At 45.5% G+C, this 7,220-nt stretch overlaps 2 non-coding genes across 2 annotated transcripts; both read right to left on the bottom strand.

Annotated features, from left to right (window-relative positions):
* Positions 1–383: 383 nt before the first annotated feature.
* Positions 384–456, bottom strand: trnav-aac (transfer RNA valine (anticodon AAC)). Its single transcript has one exon. It is a non-coding gene; the product is annotated as a tRNA-Val (tRNA).
* Positions 457–3,732: 3,276 nt separating this feature from the next.
* On the bottom strand, positions 3,733–3,805 carry trnav-aac (transfer RNA valine (anticodon AAC)). The gene has a single exon. It is a non-coding gene; the product is annotated as a tRNA-Val (tRNA).
* Positions 3,806–7,220: the final 3,415 nt, after the last annotated feature.

Here is a 7,220-nt window from a genome sequence, read left to right as displayed (position 1 = left end):
AAATGAGGTCTTTCTGAGACGACCTTGGGGTACATTTGACAGACAGACAAGTTCAGGAATTCGTGGTGCGCTGTGACACCAGAGCATCTGCTTCTTTCCTGTCTTTGAAGCGAGCCGCCTGCGCAAGGAAGGCAAATGCGTTACGGCTTTTCGTGGAAGGATCAGAAGGCGGTTACTACACTCTCCAACAGAATGGCATATGATCAGAACCAGGTTGGAGAAAAACTTAACAACGCTTTGCACTGTAATTAAATGGAATTGCATTACATTTCACGACGAGAACAGATTTGTTGAAGCAAATTCGAAGGCAGGTTTGCAGATGGGAAAGATGCAAGAAAGCTCAGCTCTTGTCCATGTAAAAGGCTGCAGTTGAAGAACAAAACAGTTTCTGCCCAGTTTCGAACTGGGGACCTTTCGCGTGTTAGGCGAACGTGATGACCACTACACTACAGAAACAAGCCACAGCCACCCGTGCTGCGGCCCTGTGGCGTCCAGCACTGAAAGTTGAATCCGTTCTATGTTTCACCTTTCTGTTTCCGATAGCTCGTTATTGTCCAGCGTAATCGACATCTTGAAAACGGAAAAAAGACACTTTAAATTGATGACAAGATATAGACAAAGATGTCGTCGATGTTTGTACCGTCGGGCGAGATGGAATAGGCTGATGGAATAAACTTTCCCTGCAGCGTAACAGCTGCGACATGACCTTATGGAAGGGTGGTAAACTGAGTACTTACGTGTTTTACCCAAGTTGGTGTGAGTTGAAAACTCGACAGCACAGCTTTAAGGTGAGTGGGCTGAAAGTGACAAAGGACCTGAGGCACATTTCCCACAAAGAAGGTTGTGCGTGTTTGGAATGATCTACCAGAGGAAGTGGAGGAGGCTATTACACTCAGAAAATTGCAAAGGTAATCGGGTGAGTTTCTGGGTAGGATGCGTTTAGAGGGATTGGGGCCAAATGCTGGGGAACGGGACTTGTTTAATTTTGGCTATGTGGTGAGCATGGACGAGGGGTCCACCGAAGTATTTTTTTCCACGGTGTACCCCAATAACGTCATGTTGCTTCCAATGATTTAAATGATTACTTTTCAGCGGAGTTTGCCATCGCAGTCTGTGGCACAATCATTTAGTCTGTTCGACTGCTCACGGGAAAGGTAGTATTGTGAAACACTGTAGAAACGAACGACTTCCTTACTTTAGCTCCGACTGACCATACTCTGTGAAATTTTCCCAGATCCTCAGCTGAGGATTTTGGCTGCTGGAAGTTCCCTCAGAAACCCTGTTAAATCGAAATGTATTGAGCGAATCGCAAAACAGAAAGCATTTAACACGGAACACAAACAAAACTGGCATACCTCACGCATTTTCAGACACAGAGATGCATGAATGCTAAATGTGATACAGTACGAGGGCATGAGTCATAAAGTAATCTCACAACTAACAACGGGGCATTTCCAAACGACTCTTTCAAACATGCTGCAGCCTTACTGCACCACCACTTTCCAGACAATGCTGAAAAGAGAGAAAGAAAGAACACAATAAGAATTGGCCGTAAAAAGTGAATTTCACCAATCACAGTCTCGATTAGATTACCTTTCCCTTCTGATGTTTCCAGGACGGAAATGAAGGAAATGTGAGAAATTCAACAAGGTAGGACATCGAAATTCATTGGAACGATTTTCCCATTAGCTAGAAACCCAAATAACAACGAGTAGAGTCACCGTAGGACTTCGTTTCACAACAGCGATGAAATAACAGTCTCCATTCGGTTCCAGTAAAGGCTCAACTTGCCTGGGACGGCACAACTGTTTGCGATTTTCCGCGCGGGAGTCGAACACGATCATGACAGTAGAGACATTTTGGAATATTTGGCAGTATCCCACACCACAGTTAATTCCCTGCGAAGCAAACCCATTTTACTTTTGCTTTCAACATCAATATACAGTGGACAAGCTGCAGCATTGGAGTTGATCAGCAGAATTTGCAGTGGTGGGTTTCGAACCCGCGCCCCTTTCGAGACTGGAACCTGGATCCAGCGCCTTAGACCGCTCGGCCACACTACCAGCCGGCGGCGCCGCCTCATTTTCTTATATTTCCAATTGTGCTCCTGCATAACAACAGATGCAAAGTCACATGAAAAGGGTTCCATGATTCCTCTCGGACTCGCACAGCTGCTGGGATGTGCCCGGCAACAATGTCAATTTCGCAGCAGATATTGATAGCCCATCAATCCAGGCAAAAATCAATGGTAAGCTCAGTCTATCTTCTCAGACTCTTTTCAGCTACAAATGTATCTGTGAGTGCGTGAGAATATGGGTTCGCTTATGATTTGGTCAAATAACCATGAGCTGCTTGACATTACTGGAATTTCCATTCTTGCTTTGCTAAATGATTTCACCCATTGCTCGAAACAGGACGACTTTCACGTTTACACGGAACACGAAACACACCGGACTACAGGGAAAATGCACAAACCTGAGCAGGCCGTGTTCCGCATCATACCGTGCAGCATAGTTTCAGTCACTGTGTCTGTGTTTTTTTTTCAGAATAGGAGTCCCAAAGAATGTTCTCCACCCTAAAACCGGAGGTAGCATTACAATCCGAGAACGACAGATCACATTGAGAGAATGCTCTGACCTCGGAGCCAGTTCGAGATGCCACTTTCCTTGCCTTTTACCTTAACCGTGCAATTTGCTACTGAGACGTTCACTCCTGGACATGAGCCACATGGATACCAACTGAATTGGAAACCTATGTGGGAATCGAGGAGAAGCGACTCAAAAAATTTTGCTAAATTCCGTGGTGCTTTTTAGAAATGCAGTTTCTGTTCACCTCAATCTAAAAGCCAGTTTCTGAACATAGTAACAGAAGTCAAAAGGTAATTACCACACCCCACCCCCACTCCAGAAGAGGTGCTAACTGCCCTTGAGTGCTTTTTGTTCTCGATGTGAAGAGCTTTCACCCCTGATTCACCTTCACGTCTCTGGTTGCTGAGTGAATCACAAAGAAGGAATTTCACCAGAGCTGCAACTGCCTCACTTCCCCACTCGCCCTCCCCGTTTACATTTTCCTGCTCGTCAGTGATTTAAAGAAAACCAAATGGATGCGATGTCATTCTGTAGCCTCTCTGTCGATTTCTCCGTTTCAGTTCCAACATGACTTAGATCTCGGTGCGGACCTTCATAATAGCGACGCTATGAATGCGCAAGTCGAAAGGTTCCTCTGAGAGTGCAATTTCTTTCATTGCTGTTGCTGATTGAATGAGCCACTAACGTGCGAATTGCTCCAAAACATGATTCAGGATATCTGGTGCCAATTCCCGCACGGTGAATAACGATTGACAGCTTCCAAATGAGGTCTTTCTGAGACGACCTTGGGGTACATTTGACAGACAGACAAGTTCAGGAATTCGTGGTGCGCTGTGACACCAGAGCATCTGCTTCTTTCCTGTCTTTGAAGCGAGCCGCCTGCGCAAGGAAGGCAAATGCGTTACGGCTTTTCGTGGAAGGATCAGAAGGCGGTTACTACACTCTCCAACAGAATGGCATATGATCAGAACCAGGTTGGAGAAAAACTTAACAACGCTTTGCACTGTAATTAAATGGAATTGCATTACATTTCACGACGAGAACAGATTTGTTGAAGCAAATTCGAAGGCAGGTTTGCAGATGGGAAAGATGCAAGAAAGCTCAGCTCTTGTCCATGTAAAAGGCTGCAGTTGAAGAACAAAACAGTTTCTGCCCAGTTTCGAACTGGGGACCTTTCGCGTGTTAGGCGAACGTGATGACCACTACACTACAGAAACAAGCCACAGCCACCCGTGCTGCGGCCCTGTGGCGTCCAGCACTGAAAGTTGAATCCGTTCTATGTTTCACCTTTCTGTTTCCGATAGCTCGTTATTGTCCAGCGTAATCGACATCTTGAAAACGGAAAAAAGACACTTTAAATTGATGACAAGATATAGACAAAGATGTCGTCGATGTTTGTACCGTCGGGCGAGATGGAATAGGCTGATGGAATAAACTTTCCCTGCAGCGTAACAGCTGCGACATGACCTTATGGAAGGGTGGTAAACTGAGTACTTACGTGTTTTACCCAAGTTGGTGTGAGTTGAAAACTCGACAGCACAGCTTTAAGGTGAGTGGGCTGAAAGTGACAAAGGACCTGAGGCACATTTCCCACAAAGAAGGTTGTGCGTGTTTGGAATGATCTACCAGAGGAAGTGGAGGAGGCTATTACACTCAGAAAATTGCAAAGGTAATCGGGTGAGTTTCTGGGTAGGATGCGTTTAGAGGGATTGGGGCCAAATGCTGGGGAACGGGACTTGTTTAATTTTGGCTATGTGGTGAGCATGGACGAGGGGTCCACCGAAGTATTTTTTTCCACGGTGTACCCCAATAACGTCATGTTGCTTCCAATGATTTAAATGATTACTTTTCAGCGGAGTTTGCCATCGCAGTCTGTGGCACAATCATTTAGTCTGTTCGACTGCTCACGGGAAAGGTAGTATTGTGAAACACTGTAGAAACGAACGACTTCCTTACTTTAGCTCCGACTGACCATACTCTGTGAAATTTTCCCAGATCCTCAGCTGAGGATTTTGGCTGCTGGAAGTTATCTCAGAAACCCTGTTAAATCGAAATGTATTGAGCGAATCGCAAAACAGAAAGCATTTAACACGGAACACAAACAAAACTGGCATACCTCACGCATTTTCAGACACAGAGATGCATGAATGCTAAATGTGATACAGTCCGAGGGCATGAGTCATAAAGTAATCTCACAACTAACAACGGGGCATTTCCAAACGACTCTTTCAAACATGCTGCAGCCTTACTGCACCACCACTTTCCAGACAATGCTGAAAAGAGAGAAAGAAAGAACATAATAAGAATTGGCCGTAAAAAGTGAATTTCACCAATCACAGTCTCGATTAGATTACCTTTCCCTTCTGATGTTTCCAGGACGGAAATGAAGGAAATGTGAGAAATTCAATAAGGTAGGACATCGAAATTCATTGGAACGATTTTCCCATTAGCTAGAAACCCAAATAACAACGAGTAGAGTCACCGTAGGACTTCGTTTCACAACAGCGATGAAATAACAGTCTCCATTCGGTTCCAGTAAAGGCTCAACTTGCCTGGGACGGCACAACTGTTTGCGATTTTCCGCGCGGGAGTCGAACACGATCATGACAGTAGAGACATTTTGGAATATTTGGCAGTATCCCACACCACAGTTAATTCCCTGCGAAGCAAACCCATTTTACTTTTGCTTTCAACATCAATATACAGTGGACAAGCTGCAGCATTGGAGTTGATCAGCAGAATTTGCAGTGGTGGGTTTCGAACCCGCGCCCCTTTCGAGACTGGAACCTGGATCCAGCGCCTTAGACCGCTCGGCCACACTACCAGCCGGCGGCGCCGCCTCATTTTCTTATATTTCCAATTGTGCTCCTGCATAACAACAGATGCAAAGTCACATGAAAAGGGTTCCATGATTCCTCTCGGACTCGCACAGCTGCTGGGATGTGCCCGGCAACAATGTCAATTTCGCAGCAGATATTGATAGCCCATCAATCCAGGCAAAAATCAATGGTAAGCTCAGTCTATCTTCTCAGACTCTTTTCAGCTACAAATGTATCTGTGAGTGCGTGAGAATATGGGTTCGCTTATGATTTGGTCAAATAACCATGAGCTGCTTGACATTACTGGAATTTCCATTCTTGCTTTGCTAAATGATTTCACCCATTGCTCGAAACAGGACGACTTTCACGTTTACACGGAACACGAAACACACCGGACTACAGGGAAAATGCACAAACCTGAGCAGGCCGTGTTCCGCATCATACCGTGCAGCATAGTTTCAGTCACTGTGTCTGTGTTTTTTTTTCAGAATAGGAGTCCCAAAGAATGTTCTCCACCCTAAAACCGGAGGTAGCATTACAATCCGAGAACGACAGATCACATTGAGAGAATGCTCTGACCTCGGAGCCAGTTCGAGATGCCACTTTCCTTGCCTTTTACCTTAACCGTGCAATTTGCTACTGAGACGTTCACTCCTGGACATGAGCCACATGGATACCAACTGAATTGGAAACCTGTGTGGGAATCGAGGAGAAGCGACTCAAAAAATTTTGCTAAATTCCGTGGTGCTTTTTAGAAATGCAGTTTCTGTTCACCTCAATCTAAAAGCCAGTTTCTGAACATAGTAACAGAAGTCAAAAGGTAATTACCTCACCCCACCCCCACTCCAGAAGAGGTGCTAACTGCCCTTGAGTGCTTTTTGTTCTCGATGTGAAGAGCTTTCACCCCTGAGTCACCTTCACGTCTCTGGTTGCTGAGTGAATCACAAAGAAGGAATTTCACCAGAGCTGCAACTGCCTCACTTCCCCACTCGCCCTCCCCGTTTACATTTTCCTGCTCGTCAGTGATTTAAAGAAAACCAAATGGATGCGATGTCATTCTGTAGCCTCTCTGTCGATTTCTCCGTTTCAGTTCCAACATGACTTAGATCTCGGTGCGGACCTTCATAATAGCGACGCTATGAATGCGCAAGTCGAAAGGTTCCTCTGAGAGTGCAATTTCTTTCATTGCTGTTGCTGATTGAATGAGCCACTAACGTGCGAATTGCTCCAAAACATGATTCAGGATATCTGGTGCCAATTCCCGCACGTTGAATAACGATTGACAGCTTCCAAATGAGGTCTTTCTGAGACGACCTTGGGGTACATTTGACAACAGACAAGTTCAGGAATTCGTGGTGCGCTGTGACACCAGAGCATCTGCTTCTTTCCTGTCTTTGAAGCGAGCCGCCTGCGCAAGGAAGGCAAATGCGTTACTGCTTTTCGTGGAAGGATCAGAAGGCGGTTACTACACTCTCCAACAGAATGGCATATGATCAGAACCAGGTTGGAGAAAAACTTAACAACGCTTTGCACTGTAATTAAATGGAATTGCATTACATTTCACGACGAGAACAGATTTGTTGAAGCAAATTCGAAGGCAGGTTTGCAGATGGGAAAGATGCAAGAAAGCTCAGCTCTTGTCCATGTAAAAGGCTGCAGTTGAAGAACAAAACAGTTTCTGCCCAGTTTCGAACTGGGAACCTTTGGCGTGTTAGGCGAACGTGATGACCACTACACTACAGAAACAAGCCACAGCCACCCGTGCTGCGGCCCTGTGGCGTCCAGCACTGAAAGTTGAATCCGTTCTATGTTT

The sequence above is a fragment of the Chiloscyllium plagiosum genome, unplaced genomic scaffold, assembly GCF_037043375.1.
Source record: "Chiloscyllium plagiosum isolate Xiang-an unplaced genomic scaffold, Cpla_swu_hap1 HiC_scaffold_51, whole genome shotgun sequence".
Lineage (NCBI taxonomy): Eukaryota > Metazoa > Chordata > Chondrichthyes > Orectolobiformes > Hemiscylliidae > Chiloscyllium > Chiloscyllium plagiosum.
Note: the sequence above shows the minus strand (reverse complement) of the source record. Positions and strands in the feature narration are given on the sequence as shown.